The sequence below is a fragment of the Petaurus breviceps genome, unplaced genomic scaffold (assembly GCF_028583685.1).
Source record: "Petaurus breviceps papuanus isolate PSGF00001 unplaced genomic scaffold, PetGlider_PUasm1.0 89201, whole genome shotgun sequence".
Classification (NCBI taxonomy): Eukaryota; Metazoa; Chordata; class Mammalia; order Diprotodontia; family Petauridae; genus Petaurus; species Petaurus breviceps.
Genome location: NW_027187022.1, coordinates 128,580 through 148,635, shown reverse-complemented (window position 1 = coordinate 148,635; position 20,056 = coordinate 128,580). Strand labels below are relative to the sequence as shown.

Genomic DNA, 20,056 nt, shown 5'->3' with positions numbered 1-20,056 from the left:
TATATGAAATTTATAAAGCCTGAAAGCATTTATTATGGTATAAGCATGTCCATACTTAAGTTTTTGGCATGGATTAATAATTTACTTAGGGAAGCCCTTATTATTGTTTATTTAAAAGCAGTGCTAGTCTCATTAATTTTGGGGAAGTTTGTTTTGTCTTCAGTTAGAAGCTATTGCACAAACAAGTGGTTATACAAAGGTAGGTTGCACAAACCTACCATTTTGATATTCTTTCTTGCACTATCCACTGTCTCTTCTCCCCAGGTCCAACAGAACTAAACAAGATCGATAACTTTGCTTCAGTTCATTTGTTAAAAATATCAGTAAGTAAAAAAAAATGTGTCCTTACTTTGTAAATAGTAAGTGCAAAAATGCTTTGTGATGATAATATTTTGGTATTATAGTAAATAATAATTTGTGCTGTGGTAAAGGATTTAGGGCCTGGCAACAAGAAAGGATTGAACTCTTTTCCTGAATACAGTGTGGTTTTTCTTATTGCATTCTATTTACAGAGCACTTTAAATTCATTAATTATTTAATCCCCGCACTATCCAGATGAATAAAGTCAGTTATTCCCATGTGCAGAGGAAACTTAGTAGAAGGTCACATGGTCAGACTAACACAAAACCAGGATTAGAAGGCAAAAGTGCTTAGTCAAATCTTTATTTTAAAATATCATGTTTTGTACATAACATCACATAATATATTGTATAAAATATTCATAATGGAGAATTATTATTTTGGAGTCAGCTGCAGAGACTCAACATTTGTTTATTTTATTTTATTTTTTAAAGAAAATGACCAGACCAGTTGCTATATATCATAGAATCATAGGCTCTTCTATCAACTGAACCCTCCCAGCAAAGGTCAATGGTGTTGCTACAAAGGTCAAATCTATTTTCATTGCCTAAGGCTTAAAAAAGCTCCCATCTCAACTTACTGTTATTGTGCCAAGCTTTTTTCCTGCTTACATAGTGGGAAAGAGGTTAGATTTCATGTATATCATGTAATATGGTAGGAAATTAGTGGAAATAGGAAGAATTTTATTTTAGATTAAGCAGCATTATTGAAAACACTATTTTATAACTATAGGCATTTTAGTCTGATGGTCAAGCCAGTTAGTACTTGGGTTCAAACCATGAAAAATTAATCCATGAGAGAGACACTTAACCTTTGTGAAGTGAATCAAGGTTTATTGCCACAGATGTGCAGGAACAGGTGTCAAACAGAAGCCAAATCAGCAGTGAGTGTGGCTCTATGCAGGCCCAGGGGTTCTTAATATTTTTAGTGTCATGGACCCCTTTGACAATCTGATGAAGCTTATGGACACCTTCTCAGAATAATGTTTTTAAAATGAAATAATTTTTAAATGCATATGATTATAAAATAAGTAAATTATATTGAAATAAAGATAATTTTTTTCTTATCAAAGTTCATGGGCCTCAGAAATCTATTCGTGGCCCCCTTTGTAAAGAATGCCCGCATTAGACTAGTAGTAGACTTAATAATCATATGTTACCTCAGACCCCAGATCTTGGTTATTGGGGACATAGGTAGTCCTATCAATAAAGAACAAGGAATAAGTAGCAGTAGTAGGGACCATCCCTAAGCACCTTTGAGTGACTCAAAGGCCCCCTTTAGGGGAGAGGTTTTATACCCCTTTGGGATTAGGCAGCAAAGCATTGACATAGGTAGGTCTTTTCACTGAGGCTCACTCCTGTGCTATAGAGGAGAATAGTCGTGCCTGGTCTTAGGACTTTATCATGGTTTCATGATGAAATCTTCCCTTGCATTCCCTGCAAAAAACAAAAAAAACCCAGAGGGTGGGAACTAGAGGAAAGCTGCACATGCTTGACTTATCTCTGATTGAAAAGCCAGAAACAAAGAACAACTAATTCCTGTTTTTACTTATGGGGAGTAGGGTGTGTGCCTTCTAAAGGGGTGGTTTCTTTCTCTTGGGGGAGTCTAGAACTCAGTGTATCTCTACCCCAGAATCTTAGGGGAAGTCTCATTAACAAATATTTGGTATGGTTCATGCCTAGAATCTTTCATAAAAGTGATTAACAGGTTCCCTTCTAGAAAAGTTATTCAGTATACACAATGATCAGGTATAGGGCAGCTATTTATTTATTTATTAAGCAAAAAAGAAGTGCTTAAAATACAAAAATACAATGCACATTAATACTTTCTTAAAATATAAACTATAACCTATAACTTTCATTATTCTGACTTGTGGAGATAGTTCACATTCACATTGGATCTGTTATGTCTGAACAACAACTCAAGGTCCATGTATCTGGTCAGCCTGGCCCATTATCCTGACTGGGGCATTTTCTATGAGAGGAGAGTAGTCACAGGGATCACCTGCTGAGCAACCACATTTGATTCAGTGTCTCAAGACCATTCAACCTTATGTGATAAACATTAAGGCTGAAAATGTCCTTATCTCAGGACTACTATTCATGAGCAATTAGAAAAAATATTTATTTATTTATTGATAGTTGGTAACTTAAATCTTGACATGTCTTCAGTACCCTCAATGACAATAGACACAGACACTTGGGTCAGTGGTGGGGGTGGGGTGGGAAAGATGATAGACTGTTTTTTATAATTAGCTATATAGTCCCAGACCATGGAAAATAGCACTTGTTTTAGGACGGGTATTCTGAATACTTATAAATATCTGAGAATAACCTGGATAGAAGCTACTGCCAACTTGGAGTTTCACATAAGGGGGGGGAACATTTTGCAGAAGTTAAAAGAAAAAGAATAAAACCTATTGAACTTTTGAGAATCAATTTCATGAGGCTGTAAATAGCTATGCTTCAAAGAAAACCATCAACGACATAAAAACAAAAAGATTACCATGAACTAGTAGTTTCTAAACTTTTTAGTTGTAAAAATTAAAAAAAAATTTTTTTCTCTGTACTCTAAAAGTATTTAGTTTTAATACTTTGTTTTAAGAAATGTCATGACTGAAAAAATATCCCCAAAACCTATTTGAATCCAAATGAAAGAAGTACATCCTTGACTCCACTAAGTCATGGTACTCATTTTTCAATCCCATCCAACGTTTATGCCCAGTTTTTCATTGAAATTCAACTAATAAATTTCCACCCTTTCTTGTATTAACCCATTGTTTTTATAAACTAATCAGATGATGTTCCATATTCATATTTTCAATGCATAGGTTCAAAATCCACTAAACCTTTAAGTTAGAAGATTTTTTAAGTGGATTAGAAAAATCTGTTTCCAAGCTATTGAAGTATGCAGATAGGTGACACATTTATATAATTTTAAACAATAAAAGTTTAAATAATCTTGCTCTAATCACGATGACTTCATATTATTATCATTTTATATTTCAAAGTATAATATACACTTAGGGCAAGGTTCATCATTAAGAATAGTGGACATAGATCGATATTTCAAATAAACTTTATAATATTTAGTTGTTTTAGGGTTGCTTCTTATCTGACATTGCATTGTTAATATTTTTACTTCATAATGTGACTGACTGGGAGAAGGAGAAGGAACAATGTCATCTCTTCCGGGTTCTTTTTGTTCCTTTGTACTCCCATTATTAGTATTATCTTTAATCTGTAGTCTCAACAGGAATTTCTAAGCCAATGTTTCATTTTGTTAAGAATTCATTTAATTAAGAGGGGTAGTCTGGCATACCTTGTATGTGTGTGTATGTATGTGGATTTTGAGCAAACACCCACACATGCATATCTGTCCAATGAGGGCCCAGTCCTCAGAGTATGTACAGGTTCAAGTTTAGAAAGACAGGCTTGGTTTACTGCCAAACCATGTGGAAATTTGTTGATCCTTCTTCTGGAAATTTATGATAAAGGGGCCCCTTACCTTCCTGATTTGGAGTGTGTTCAAGTATTCTCTTGTTTCTTGTTGCTTTATTTCATGGTGACAAAAACCCTTTTAATTGGCTGCTGAACCAGAACTAATTGTGCATACAAAGGTTCTAGTTAATAAAACTCTGTCTCTTCTTGGTGGCTTTTCAATGGATGATGAAATACTATGGGCCTCTAGGTTGGGGTGTGATATCAGCAGTGTCAGGAACTGCTGCAGTGGTCTTCTCTCCTTACTTGGGGGCCACCATGTAGTTATTCTGTTTCTTACGTTCCTGCTGTGTTTATTGTTTTCTGATTTTTAGGTGATTAAGTAGCAGAGATTAAACAGACCAGATTATGACCTTGTGAGCTTCACAAAGTCAGAAGAACCATCACCAGTCTCATCACTTAGGAAGTGGAACTGTTCTCAGCTCAAATGGAAGGCTGGTTCTGAGGAGCAACCTGTTTGATCCAGCTCAATAGTGAATTCACCTGGAAGCTGACAACCTGTGTTCTATAAGCAAAGGAGCCACTTGCCCATTGACTGTGCCACACTCAGAAGTGAATTTGGTAGGGAGAATATTTTGTACTAACTACTTTAAGTTTGAGTCCCTTCTCCCCAATAGGGGAATGAAGAAAGTAGAGTATACCCTGGTTCGGGAGGGGGTGGGAGGGATGTTGTACTTTGGTCCTTGCCATATTTTTTTTTCTGCAAATATCCCTTTGTTGGGGCGGCCAGGTGGCTCAGCAAGTAAGAGCACCGGCTCCAGTGTTGGGATGATCTGGATCAAATCCGGGCTCAGATACTCAGCACCACACCCAGAAATAACTGGCTGTGTAACCTTGAGCAAATTACTTAACCCCGATTGCTTTAAAAAAAAATATATCCCTTTGTAAAATCTGATTAATCTTAAATTTTTTTCTGATATTGGGGGAATATATTAGATGGACGTTTGTGAATATTCACATTAGAAAACCCCAGGGATATTCCTAGAACCCTAAAGGGAGCAGTAGCTAGCCACAGGACTCCCCCTCATCCATAACATATTACATCCAAATAACCCTACTTACTTTTCCCCATACAGTTCATTTCTTGCCTTCAAACCTGCATAAACTATCCCTCATAACTGAAATGTTCTCCCTTCTTACCTCAACGTGTCACATTACCCAGTTTTCTTCAAGGTTTAGCTTACCTGACACCTCCTACATAAGGTCTTTATTAATCCTACCAGTTTATAGTGCTCACCAAATTATATTTACTTCGTATATACTTTGTATTTACCTCCTTATATACATATTAAGTATCCAGTACAAATAAGTTCCTTGAGGGAAGGAACTCTTCAGTACCTTGAACAGAGGAAGCAATACAAATTTGTTGAGTTGAATTGAATAGAAATTTTGTGATTTTTGCTGTAGTGGTAAGGCTTTTTGTATTTGCCTGGGCTGGTCCTCAGACAACAAACACGATTTGCCTGTGATTCTGTATTTCACTCCTTTTTAGTTGGTTTGAACCTGTTGGAACCTACATTCTAATGGCATAGCTTTATAGAACACGGAGTTATTTTCATGACATAATGACTAGATATTCTGTGGAGATTTCCACTGTATTTTATACTGTGTTTGTAAAAAGAACAACAACAAAGCTATTATCATTTGTTATTATCATCATCCATTCATTTAAAACTTATATCTTGCAGCCACTTTTCGATAAATGTTGAATGTTCACTTTGGTACCTCCTCACTAGTTTAATATTTTCCTTTATCCTTTTCTCTGTGTTCTTTATTTGGCATGAAAAGTCCTTCCAGGAAATGCATTGCAGCACTGAATTCATGCCAAAGCCACCCAGACCACTTGCTTTTTCATTTCTGGCTCTCTTCTCTCTATCTCAGCCAAAGGTGGAAACTTCATCCAGCTTGGTTAGGCTGTTTAAATCAATTGAAAGAAAAAATTTTCTTCAGCTGGCTTTTTCAGCCTCCCTGTTTTCTACTCTCCTGCTTCTTGTTCTTTGCTTTTTTATATTTTAGAGAAGAGAAAACAAGAGAGTAAAGGTTATGAAGACTATGTTGTTGTCAAGAAATTAGGGCATTTCACTGGATTATTTTTTGACTTTTACATGAAAGGATCACATCTAAAATATTTTGGTAAGGTCCAACATACTTGAATCTTTTCAGCAGATTAACTACTTTTTACTGTTATGTCATAACTAACCATGCTTACTTTGAAATCACATCCTGTTTCTTCTTTTTCTCAAAGAACCACGAAAAACACAGAAAGATGAAGAAAAACAGTTAGATAAGGGTGTCATATGGTTCTGAAAATGAAGAAATTGCACTGTCAGTGGTTAGCTGAAATGTAACATTCCTTAATGATATGTAGGACTCTATACTGTGGATTGAGCTGCTATCTAACTGCATAATATTGGCTAAGTTGCTCAGCTATTTCTGGGTCCCAGTTTTCTCCTCTGTAAAAATGATAAGGACTAGATGGACTAGATGCCTTTTAAGTTTTCTTCCAGCTCTTAAAGTCAGTAACTCATTGTGTGTGTGAGTGAGTGAATGAGTGAGTGAGAGAGAGAGAGGAGGGGGAGAGAGGGAAAGAGAGAGAGAGAAAGAGAGAGAGAGAGAGAGAGAGAGAGAGAGAGAGAGAGAGAGAGAGATATTTACTCTGTGTCAAACACCATGCTCTGTTTTACAAATATTATCTCATTTGATCCTCACAGCAATCCTGAGAGGTGATATTATGATTTATATTTAGCAGATGAGGAAACTGAGGTAAACAGAGAGATGTTAAGTGACTTGTTCGGGGTCACACAGGTAGTCATTGTCTGAGGCTAGAATTGAACTCAAGTCTTTCTCACTCCAGACCTGGCACTCTAGCTGCTGTATCACCTACCTGCCTAATATGACTATATAAGGCACTATTCCTTATTTCAAGAAACACACACTGAAGAAATGAATAACTAATCACTCTCTTTATAGGATGATAGAAATACAGAATTTCAGAGTAGGAAGGCTGCACATCTGAAAAATTGACAGGCAGCCTTGGTGTGAAAACCTCAAAATACAGGGAAGCCCTTCTTCCTGGGTCAGTTTATTCAAAACTTTTTTTGAATGGTCCTAATTATTTAAAATTTCTATCCCCTGAATTCAAGCCTAAATTGTCTTCTTTGTGGCTTCTGCAATTGCTCCTAGTTTTGCCTTCTGTGTCCAACCGGAAAAAGGCATCCTTTTTTCACATGATAGCCCTTCAAATACCTGAGCACAGCTGTGGACATGTGTGTGTGTGTGTGTGTGTGTGTGTGTGTGTATGTTTGCCAGCTGTGTGTATCAACAATGCAATATTCACAATGCCTATGGTAACTATAAATATGCTGATATGGTTATTAATCACAAAATATACCAGGCTCTTTACATGGGGGACAAAGCTAGAACATTTATTCAAATACCAGAAAACTGAGTCCCCAAACCAGAAAGTTAAAGCCATCACAGTAGTTATGAAGTTGGCACACATAGTTAATGTAGTAAACACCCACATTCTCAAGCCGTCAAAACAGAACAGGCTACCTCAGGCAAAGATCCTTCTCTCCTCACTCACAGCAACTGCTCAGTGTCCACGCAGCTTGCTCCCATCAGCTCTGCTCCCCCCCCCCCCCCCCCAACAGTTCCTGTCCCTGGCTGTTCTCAGCAGGAGTCCTTAGCAGAAATTCTGTCTGGCTCAAAAAAAGGAGTTTGGGCCACCACTGCTGCTGCCACTGCCATATTTCCAGTCACCACACACACTCTAGCGTGGCTCCTGCTTCCTCTTGCCCCACCCCTTCCTGCTACGTCAGCAAGTTCAAGGGGAATGGAAGACCTTCAAATCCCATAACCATTACACTGTGAAAATCTCATCTCCTTATCCCCTAAAATCACATGCCCTAGGAACTGGGTGAAATATGTCATAAACCTGGTGGGATTAATACATCAGTTAATACCCTGACACACGGGTAATAACTCTTGGGCTAATTTAGTGTTCTTTGCCCTTTCTCTGCCAGCAAGCAAAGGGAGTATGAGGTTGCCACACATGTATACACTTGTTGATACTTCCTTCCTTTTCTTTTTTATTGTGCAAGTACAATAGCTCTTACCTGTGAGTTAATGGAAAGAATTAGCTTTTAGACTTCCCCATCATCTACTGCCATCATGTGGCCATTTAATTTTGTAGACTGAAGAAAGAATAATTCAGATCTGAAAGTTTTCAGCCTTTCTTTTTGTGTTTCTAGTGCAAGCCTGACCCTGGGCAAAATTCTTTGTTTATTTTTCTTCCTTTGTCCTAAGTGTCACTTAAAGCTCAAGGTACCTTACTGCAGTATTCCACCAGAGACCTGCTCTCCCTGACAGTTCCTATGCTCCAAATATTTCTCACTTTTGACTTTGCTGTAATATTTCTTGCATTATTGACTTTTTTGAATCCTTTTCTCTCTATACTTTAGTACAGAAGTGATCAGAGGAAACTCCTGATTTGTGGGATTGAACATTTCCATGGAGGTCGTCCTATGTTCTCTTCCCTTCTGATGGAATACATGTTCAGTCTCCTTGCTAAAGGATATGAGTGGACAGTAGTAGCTACTGGTTGACTCATTGTTCTTTGTAAGTAGGGGGTTATACTGAAGATGATGGTCAACCAAGCCAGGACGGGCTGCCAACTCAGTAGGCTGCAAGAGATATAGAAGGGCTATGCCTCTTTGTGGTTAACTATATAGCTTTAGCTCTTACTTTGATGCTCAGCAAGTAGATAAGAGATTTAGCTCTCCTTCATGTCCTCTTAGTAACAATGGCAGTCACACTTACATGGCAGGTAGAGCATGCTCTTTCCTAGGAGAGCTTGAGTCAATCCCTCAATTTCCTGACTGACCCTTCTGTTTTATGTTTCTTTTTCTATACAAAAGTGACTTCTTAGTGATTCTGAGTAATGGACATTTTCCAACCAGAACAGTAACATAATGAGTTCAAGAAGTCAGGCATTCCCAAGTTATGGCTAGTTGCCCATGGAAGTGATTCCAGTAACTACACTGCTTCTCAAAGGAGAAGGAAAGATGCTGTAGCTGCAAAGACTAAGAACTCTTGGTTGATTGATTGTTGTTGTTCTTCATTCTTGAAGAAGACCAAAGTGACATTGCTAGGTTAGGGCCAAGTTTCAGTGTGTCCAACTGTGGCTGATCAGACCAATACAAGCTCAGAATACTCTGCCGTAGTTTGGGCACAAATAGTCCATGTGAACATTTGAGGTGGATTCTCTACATTTGCACATCTCATGTTTCTTTTTAGCTACTTCAATTCTGTTTTGCTCAGAGAGCGTAGCACCTTCTTTGATGAGAGCACACCATGATGGGCAGTCCTGTGCTAGTGTCTCTCGTGCCACACAATCAATTCCATAGTTCTTAAGATAGACCTTGAGATTGTCCTTGTCTCTCTTTTTCTGACCACAACGTGAGTTCTTCATAAAATAGTCTTTTTGGCAAGCATATGTTTTGCATTTGAATAACGTGTCCAGCCCATTGGACTTGTGCTCTCTGCACTACAGTTTAAATGCCTGGCAGTTTAGTTCCAGAAAGTCCCTCACTGTCCAGGACCTTGTCCTGCCAGGAAATCTTCAGAATCTTCCTAAAACAATTCAAATGGAAGTGATTTAGTTTCCTGGCATGGTACTGCTATGCTGTCCAGATTTCATAGGCATACAACAGTGAGATCAGCACAACATCTCTGTAGACCTCCACTTTGTAATTGCTGTAACCAATGATTCCACATTTGGATAGTGTGGTGCTGGTTGGTGGAGCACCTGTGTTTTCTTGGTGTTAATTGTTAGGTAAAAATTAGCACAAGCAGCAGAGAATCCATCCGTACTTTGTTGCATCTCAGCTTCAGAGGCTGCATTGAGTGCACAATCATCTGCAAACAAAAAATCATGCTCCAACTCTCCTTCCACTTTAGTCTTGGCTTGTAATCTTTTCAAATTAAATGATTTATTATCAGGTAGCTAACCTTCATGCTGTATTCATCCTCATTGAAGGCATCTGAAAACATTGCTGAAAATGTGCTAAAAAGCATGGGAGGAAGCACACAGCCTTGTTTTGCTCCATTGGTGACTAAAGCACAAGAGCATCATCCACAATCTGGAGCCCAGGCAAGCATGCCATCATGAAATTGATGGACAGTATTGATGAACTTCTCTAGGCAATCAAACTTTGACATAATTTTACATAAGCCCTCATGACCGACAATATCAAAGGCCTTGGTCAGATCGATGAAAGCTGTGTACAGACCTCTGTTCTGCTCCTGGCATTTCTCCTGGAGTTGTTGGGCAGCAGACACCATATTGACCATTCCTCAACCCTTTCTGAAACCACACTGGCTCTCAGGTAGATGACCATCTTTCAGGTGAAGGATCAGCCTATTAAGGAGGACTCTGGCAAGAATCTTGCCAATAATAACTAAGAGAGAGACCCCCTGACCATCTATTTCCTTTACCTTTATAGAGATGGACAATGGAGGCATCCTTGAACTCCTGGGGGATAATGTCCTCTTGCCATGTAAACTGGAAAATTTCAGTCAGCTTTTGTATGAACAGTGAAGCCCCCACCTTGTAAATTCAGCTGGAATAGGATCGACACCAGGTGTTTTGCCACAGGAGAAGAGCCCAAGGGCATTCAAAACCTCTTCTTTAGTTGGAAATATGTCTAGAGAGGGATTGACTTCAACCTGACATAGATGGTCAGTGGCTTCGGCATTGATTGATGATGGATTGTTGAGAACACTATGGAAGTGTTCAGCTCATCTCTCCAGGATAATGTCCTTATCACTAATCAATGTGACTCCACCAGCACTGAGTAGTTGAGATGTACCATACATCTTTGACTCATGAATAGGGCATCATAAAAGTGCTTTGGATTGTTACTGTCAGTGTAAAACTGAATTTCATTTGCCTTCTCATTGAGCCAAGAATCCTGTACCTCTCTAAGCTTATATCTTTAAGAACTCTTAAGGCATTCCTGACTATCAGAATGTATAGCTGAGGTATAGGGGATTCTTCTACCCCCACTCCACTCCTAACTATAGTAGCAAAAATGATTACAATTTAAGCATATGACAGAGACAAAATGTGTTTGCCTAGATTAGGCCTCAAGTCCCTAGCTACCTTTTCTGTTTGCATTTCTTTCCCTGAACAGAGGTGATTAAACAGTATCCTGAGAGATATATGTTTCCAGCCTTTGCAGCTATCAAGTGAGAGTTCCTGGGTCCCTAAGTTGGTGCTGGATGCCCAACAGGAGATGCTTCCTGCAACTGTGGTCTTTTTGGAGGAGAAAATGATCACTCCCAGGAGGATGCTACAGCTGAAAGGACTAAAAAGCATGTCAATTCTGGCAGACTGAGAGATCTGGACCTTGTTCAGGTAGGCAGTTTTAAGGTGAAAGTGAGATACATATTCTGTAGTTCCCTAAAGTTATCTTTGCCCCCTGGAAAAGTATAATTGGTATGATGGGTTATTATTTTGTAATTTAAGTATCTGTTAATTTGTACATATAAATCTTTTCTGTTTAAGCATTTCTTTTGTGTTGGAGGAAATAATAGCTGCCCTATACCTAATTTATTTTGTATATTCAATAATATTTCCATTAGGGACCCTGTTAATCTGTTTTAAGGGAGATCCTGGAAATGAGCCATACTTAAGTTTTAAGATATTTTCCTCAGGGATATACTCTGGAATTAGAGAATAATTATCCAAAGAATGCAAGAAGAGCTTACCTATCCTCTTTTAGGGATCAAGGTCCCCTAGGATCTAACCTGGACCATATCCCTCCCTCCTAATTTTCAACTCTTAGGATCCATGGCTTCTTTAAAAAAAATAATTTATTTTAAATTTTCAACATTCACTTCCATAAGATTTTTAATTCTAAATTTTCTCCTCTTCCTTCCTCCCTCCTCAAGACAGTGAGCAATCTGATATAGGATCTACATATACATCGATAGTAAACATAATTTCTCATTAGTCACATTGTAAAGAAGAATTAGAACCAATGGGATGAATGACGAGAAGGAAACAAACAAAAAGAGAGAGCGAATAGTATCTGCATTGATTTGCATTTAGACTCCATAGTTCTTTTTCTGAATGTGGATAGCATTTTCCATTGTGAATCTTTTATAGTTGTCTTAGATCCTTGCATTGTTGAGAAGAGCTAAAGCAATCAAAGTTAGTCATCGCACAGTGTTGCTGTTACTGTGTGTAATGTTCTCCTGGTTCTGATCACTTCACTCAGCATCAGTTCATGTAAGTCTTTCCAGGTTTTTCTGAGGTCTTGCATGACTTCTTTTAAGATTCCATTCAAGCAACACCTTTTCCAGAAGGCATTTTCTGGCCACCCTCTCCCCACCCCACAGTCATTAGTACCATCCCCTATAAGTTTGCCTTCCATTGACTCTATATTTATCTTGTATATCCTGATTTATGTATAGTATGTTGTTTTCCCCATTAGAAAGTAAGGGCAGGAATGATTTTTCCTTTTCTTTTGTCTCAGATCTTAGCACAGTGCATATTGATTGATTGATTAAGTCTAGAGCCAGAGGTCCTCTTCTGGGAAGAGATCCCTAGGCCTTGAGTGACACTATTTTTCAAGGTATTTATTACTTTGGCTAGATTTTCCATTTTCTATTCTAAGTTGATTATTTTCTATCTAAGTTTTTCTTAAAAATTCTACCTTTATTCATTTCTTCCTCATCTCAATCAGTAAATCAATAAGCATTATCAGTGCCTACTAAGTGCTAGGCACTATCCCAAATGCTAAAGATTCAAAGAAAGGCATCAATAGGCCTTGCTCTCAAGGAGATTACATTCTAATGCTGGAGTTAGGATGCCAATAAATAGGTAAATAAAGGTACATAAAGAATTGAAGGAGGGTAATCTTAGAGGGAAAGGAAGATTGTAGCTCAAAAGGTTCCAGCTCAAAATCAGGTCAGACTGGGCTAGTTAAGATCTAGACCAGATAATGTGGTCCCTTGTTATTTTGTCTTTATGTGGGGAGGGAGTAGGTAGGGAACTAGATTGTTGTATAGGAATTTCTTTTACTTAATTCCTTTTGCTTTATTTGTTATATGTTCTTATTTTTCTTGAGATGATTTTAAGGCAGAGGTATTTTAACTTGGGTTTCATGTATTTCAAAAATTTTTCATTTTTCAAATGCTTTACTAACTACTGATTTACATCATTCATTTCCACCAGATTTTGAGTTACAAATTTTCTCCCCGTTTTTCCCCTACCCACCACCCCAAAATAGCAGTCTCACAGGATATCCCCTCCTCCAATCTGCTCTCTCCCATATCTTCTCCCATACCCCTTTTGACTTTTCCAGTATGGCATGGTGGATCTCTATGCCCCAGTGCTCAAAAATTTTTAATAACCACATTTTAATATAATTGGTTTCCTTTGATATCCTATGTATTTTAATTTATTTGTTTAAAAAACCTTATTTGAATAAGAGACCATAGGCTTTATCAGATTACTAAAGGGGTCCATGACCACACAAAAATTAAGAACCCCTGTTTTAGAGGGAGCTAGATTTGACTGGAAACTTTTCAATTGTTGTCTTTTATGAAAGTCCTCTACTATGTTTTCTACCTTTCCTTTTGTTATGCTCTGTCCCAATCCCCACTCCCACCAGGAATTTATCTAGCCTGTGTTCAGTTTACTTAGGCCACAATTCAGATAATTTGTCTGAAGCTAATCTGATGAACAACTTTCTCTCTAATACTCCAATGATATTCCCAATGATGCAGGTATTTTCTCTAATGATGCAGATCATAACCAATCCATGTCTGTCTACCTGATGTGGCTCTCATCCATATCCTCCTATAACTTTGCTACACGAGGTCTACTCAAGGTACTTCTTGATATTGGATTGATATCCATGGAGCATAGAATCCCAGAATTTTAGAATTGGAAGAAATGTAAGCAGCTGTTTGGCCCAATCCATATGTCAAAGTTATCCCTACTATGCTTGTTGTCCTTCATTCTCGAAGAGGACCAAATGACATCACTATGACAGAGTCAAGTTTCAGCATATCTCACTGTGGCTGATCTGTATGAGATTGGAATGTTCTACCATAGTTTGGGCACAAATAGTCCATGTAAACATTTGGGGTGGATCCCTACTATGATGTATTTGAGAAAAGATTATTCAACCTTGCTTAAAGACCCCCAAAAGGCAACCCATTTCTTATTTGCACAGTTCTAATTATTGGTTTTAGAGCCTTGGCCTACTAAGTGCCAGGTACTATCTGGGACAGGTAGGTGGTATAGTGGACAGAGTGCCAGGCCTGGAATCAGGAAGACTCATTTTCCTGAGCTCAAATCTGGCCTCAGACATGTACTAACTGTGTGACCGTGGGCAAGTCACCACTTACCCTTCTTTGCCTCAGTTTGCTCATCTGTAAAATGATCTGGAGAAGGAAATGGCAAGCTACTCCAGTATCTTCACCAAGAAAATCTTAAATGGGGCCATGAAGGGTAGGATATGGCTGAAAAACAATGGAACAACAATAATTGTTAGTTTTTCCTAATAGCAAACCTAAATATGATCTGCAGTCGGACTGTCATCTCCTTATTCCTGGAAACTATGTTTTGTGTGAAACCCTCCAAGACTGCATTAGTTCTATTTAGTTTCTGTATCATAATGCTGGCTCATATTGAGCTTTCACTCCAATGAAAGCCCTAGACCTTTTTCAGGCAGGTATTCCATTGTACCTCACCATTTGTTGTAGGAGCAACATCATAACCTTTCCTCTGTAAGCAACAAAGGTGGTGAGGGGTGGCTAGGTGGCACAGTGAATCGAGCACCAGCCCTTGAGTCAGGAGGACCTGAGTTCAAATCTGACCTCAGACACAACACAAAAACTAGCTGTGTGACCTTGGACAAGTCACTTAACCCCAACTGCCCTACCTTCCCCCCTCCATAAAGCAAAAAGAAAAATCTAAAAAAAAAAGGTATTGAGATGTTCTTTGAGGCTTGGTTGGCTCAGGGGACTAAAAGATCACCCTTTTGATGTCACTTCATCATCAAGTACAAAGCACCCATAAGAAGTACTAATACTTGGCTGGTGGATCGCAATGCTAAATAAGGCAAAGGGTTTTTGCTCAGCTGTCAATGACTGTCCTTGTTGATTAGCCTTCTCCTGCTTTGGCAAAATGTATCTCTTTTTGTGTTGACAGCTGAATGACCTACAAATATCTCATTTTGCATCAGTATTGAATCCAAACCACCAGGGCATTGGATTGTGTCAGGCCCAGTCCAGAACACCATCGTATACTTGTGATATTAATTTTTTGAACTGAAGTATGAGTCTTAATATTTCTATTGAATGTAATATTGTTAGATTTAGCTAATGCTAAACCTGTCAAGATCACTTAGGATCCTGGTTCAAGAATTCAGTGTTCTTCCTAGGGTTTTGCCATCTATTAATCTTATGAGCGTGCCATCTATGACTTTATCCAAGTCTTTGACAAAGATGGAAAGCATCACAGGACCAAGCACAGAGCTCTTGGATATTGTGCTGGAGACCTCCAGTCAAGTTGATATCAGACCATTAAGAACCACTCTTTTGAGTTTAGACATCCAGTTGATTCTTAATCCTTCTAGCTGTATTACTGTTTAGTCTACATCTTTCCATTTTTTCCCACAAGACTAATATGAGATTGTAAGACAAATAAACATAGCACACAGAATGGCTGCTAGCACAGGTTCACTCTTGATCTGGTCAGACAGGAAACACATTAAGAAGGGATTAATAATCTTACTTTATTCTAGTCTGCTTTTCTCAAATGTGCTACAGCATCCCCTAATCACCCTTCTCACAGGAGCCAGCAAGAAGGCGGGATCAACTACCCCTACATCTCAGTGGAGTCAATCGAGACAGGGCATAACTTGTGCATCCCCCTAAATCCCCTCAAGCCTCAATGGGGGCCAGTTGAGGCACAGCTTGTGCATTCAACCCTAAGGTTCCTCATTTACTGATCAATGCCCACCTGCTTTATAGGGTAACAGACAAAGAAGGCATATTGCCAGCAATAACCTCACAAGTTTACATCACCTCATCCCTGTAACTCACTGCACAGTCGCAGTAGATGTTTATATTATTTATCATTATATAATACTGCACAAGTGTGGTGGAGATTATTTTGAACCATAATTGTGGGAACATATATCCAATACCTGGGAACAAGAGATTGTTATGGCTATGGATCTGGGAAACTGAACTCTAAGAAATAATAACAAAAATCCATTTTACACACACTAAAATCCACCTTACACTAAAATTCACCTTACTTACAGAGATATTTGATCAAATGTTTTGTTAAAATTCAACAAACCATATCTGCATTTCCTTGATATATCAGTTTAGTTACCCTGTCAAAATAAAAGGAAATAAGATTTATATAGCATGCATATTCATGTTTGGTCTTTGTAATCAAAATTTCCTTTCTAGATGTTTATTAACAATCTCTAACGATCTGTTATTGAATTTTCCCATGAATCAAAATCAAACACGCTAACCTATTCCTTTGCAGACTGTTCTTTTTTTTCTGAAAATCAGGTCATTGCCCTTCTCACTTGCCCTGTGGTACCTCCCTCATGCTCCATAATTTTTCAAATTTCATTGTCAGTGATTCAGTGACCACATTTGCCAGTTCTTTCACTACCTCAGGATGTGGTTCATCTGAGCCAGGTGACTTGAGTACACGTAGGGTAACTAGAAGTACCCTAATTATCTTATTAATTATCTTGTGTATCAACTCTCTGTTAGCCATTTTGGGTCATCATTTCTAGTGCAGAGGTCATTTTTCTTAGCAGAGAAATTAGAAACAACAAAAAAATTGAACTGCTCGATCTTCTCTATGTTTCTAAGTTATCATTTTCCAATTTACTTCCAAGCAGTTATTTTTTTCCTTTCCTTGTTCTTACTCTTTCCCCATCTATTGCTAAAAATGTGGACCCTTTTAAAAATTAACCTTAGCTTTTCTAATCAGCCTTAGCTAATTCTAAACTTCAGCACTCCTGACATCTTTTTTTTTTTTTAAGGACCATGCCACACTCGTATTCATCTTGTTTTCTGTCTTTGCTCCGACCTTCTGTAATATTGTTAAAAAATTAAATTGAGTTTCCTGTGCATCTATTCAGGTCTCTTTAGACAACTCCATTTTCCATCTTCATTAGAATTATTGCCCTTTGTGTCCTAAGAATTTTATTCTTCAGAGTTTCCTATCCCTCTTGGAATAACTTTCTCTGTGAATTTTAATGTAATGTTATCTATCCATCCTTGCCCTGAGCACTTTGAAATCTCCTTTCTCTAAATCTAGGGTGCATGCCAGAACATGCTCAGCTTTTTCTCCTTCTTTATCACGATCTTTAAGAGAGAATGGTCACTTTTTTCTAAGGTTCTCATCATTACTATTCAGCCAGTCATTTTCTCCCTGTTAATAGCTAACATTTAGCTATTAATAACATTTAGCATGTTAGTAAGGATCAGCTTCAGTATGGAATTTTCCCCTGTTAGTTACTGCACCCTTAAATTTTTTTATATTCTTAATTTTACAAATATAGCAAATATGAGCATTTCTACATGCAAAGAGGAACAGAAAGGAGGCTTGCACATGTGAATCTCCACAATGTATGAATTGATCCTCTTCTTTTTTCCTCAAAAAAAAGCAAGAATTTCATCAGGTTAGCTCCAAACCTCTCCTGATTGTCTGTGTTTCCTTTTGACACTCCTGTTTTCTTTTGTGTGTTTCAAATGCTTCACTGACATGCTCATTCTTCTATTAAGAAATGGAAAGTGTTTTTCATATTTGGTCCTCTGGAATTCTGGTTGGTCATTGCATAGATCAGAGTTCAAGTTTTTCAAATGTGTTTTTCTCCACAATATTGTAGTAATTATATAAATTGTTCTCCTGGTTTTACTCACTTCATTTGATCATCTCTGTGTCTTTACTATATCCTTTTTTGAAAGAAAAACAGCTACTTCTTTCTTAGAGTATATTGTTCCTTCTCCAGGAACAGCTTCAAATCTATTTATTTATTTTTAGTTATAAGTGTATAGCTCTTTTAAAATTTTCTTCCCTTACATGATTCTCTTTTGCTTTCCAACAACATGACAAGAGTCAAGTTTACCTTTATTAAATCTCATTTCTCTCCCCACTGAAGCACGGTTTCTGTTTCCTTTAGGAGCACATCATTATTACCAATAACTTGGAGAGTGTTGAGACACTTTTTTTTAGCCCTTTCAGCTTTTCTTTTAGGAGGGAGAACAACTTCTACTAGAACACTCTTCTGCTTGGAACAAGAATGGCAATCAGTTGGCTATGGCAGAAATTCAAACTTTGCCAGTTAATGATAAGTCCACGCAAAACTATCTTGCTTTCTATACTGACTGAGACTTTTCAGCTCAAATAAACAAATAATCTCTGTGTGTTTACATCTTACCCAAACATCTTCTTTAGTTCTTTGGAGTCAACTATTGCCTTCTGAAAACTTGACTTCCCCATCCAATTTAGCATTTTTTTAATTCTCAAAAAGAACTCCACTATCACATGATCCCTATATTCTCACATAAACCTGTTTCACCAATTTCCCTAGCCCACTTTTTCAATTTGCTTTACCATTTTATTTGTTCCTAATACTTTTTCTTACTTACCTTGTATTGCCAATATTTTTTCCCTTTTCCTTTAGTCCTTTTCCTTGAGTATTTCTCTTCAGATTCCTTTTTACTCCTTTCTCTCCCATTATGTAGAAGTAGAATCTGGCCATATATTTTGTTTTCCTTCATATTCTCCTCAACTTCTTCAAATTTCTTCTTTGTAAATTCAGTTTCTCAACTTGTTGACAAGAACCAATTCCTCCATATCACCTACAAGATTCCTTCTCCTTAATCAGCTCCAGCATATCTTTCTTCTCCATTTTCCCTCCCAGTAACTCTCTTATAGAACCCAGAATTAGAATCATGTGGTCTGTTAATCAAACATCTCTAACTTTTGTTATATCAACAGTCTGTCTTATTTATGCTTCTCCTGCATAATTCTATGTAAGTAATGAATTGCAGGCTCCTTTTGCCTCCCATATGTCTCTCATTGTTCTTTGAGTGACCCTCAATTTCAGTTCCTTGAAAACTGTGTTGTTCTATCCCTCCCAACCCTACAACATCACCAGAAAAAAAATGGTATTAGATTGGCATGAACCTTTGTTGCAGGGAGAAACAGTATCATTAAAAGAATTATACAATTTCTTTTTTTATTATTTTTGGAGGGGGAAGGTAGGGCAATTGGGGTTAAGTGACTTGCCCAAGGTCACACAGCTAGTTTTTGTGTTACGTGTCTGAGGCTGGATTTGAACTCAGGTCCTCCTGACTCCAGGGCCAGTGTTCTATTCACTGTGCCACCTATCTGCCCCTGTGTAATTTCTTAAAGGTGACCTAATCCACTTCTTGTTTAATTCAGGCCTAGCTCATTGTCTATTTTCTGTGTTCATCTGAAGAATAAGCACCAATTGATGAGCTCTTTGACTTGTCTGTCAAATTAGATATTATTGTCTAGACAGTAGTGATTCTTTACCACTTGGTTTTTCTGTGCAGATATTAAGTCCAAACTCTTTTGAATGATTATAGGTCTTATTTACAAAGCTCTACAATTTTAGGGGGATTTGGTGCAATCAATACAAACTATCTGCAGATAGGATTATCAGGAGGATATATATCATATATATAGAATTTCTCTTTGACTTTGACTTCACATTAGGTCTCTTCCACTAATCTGATGAATACCTTTTGATGAGCATATGTTCTTACCACTCCACTGATTTGTGCCTTGATTATTATTAAGAATCAGGATCATTAAGAAGTTATCTCCATTATTATGTCTTTCAAGTCATTTTATATGTTTTGATATTTATATTATAAATACCTTGTTAGTAGTATTTTGTTCTGCCTTTTTTTTTTGTAGTGAAGAAATGAGCCCAGCATTCTCTCTATCGTTCAGTCAATTGTATCAACATTTATAAAAATGTAGTCTACTTTGGAATATCATTCACAAAAGTCTGCTTATTTCCTTCTCGTATTTTCATCAAGGATGACATTGGTATGTATATATATATATATATATATATATATATATATATATATATATATAT

The 20,056-nt window shown here is 37.6% G+C and overlaps 1 protein-coding gene across 3 annotated transcripts in view; it reads left to right on the top strand.

Annotated features, from left to right (window-relative positions):
• Nucleotides 1-20,056, top strand: part of LOC138176430 (ferric-chelate reductase 1-like) — a 146,405-nt gene that overhangs the window by 22,959 nt on the left and 103,390 nt on the right. For 2 of the 3 annotated variants that reach the window (XM_069107221.1, XM_069107219.1), the window contains exons 2-3: nt 4,175-4,421; nt 11,057-11,280. The gene's annotated coding sequence lies outside the window, so the exon portion shown is untranslated. The remainder of the gene's footprint in view (nt 1-4,174; nt 4,422-11,056; nt 11,281-20,056) is intronic. The other variant, XM_069107223.1, reaches the window with a different exon arrangement.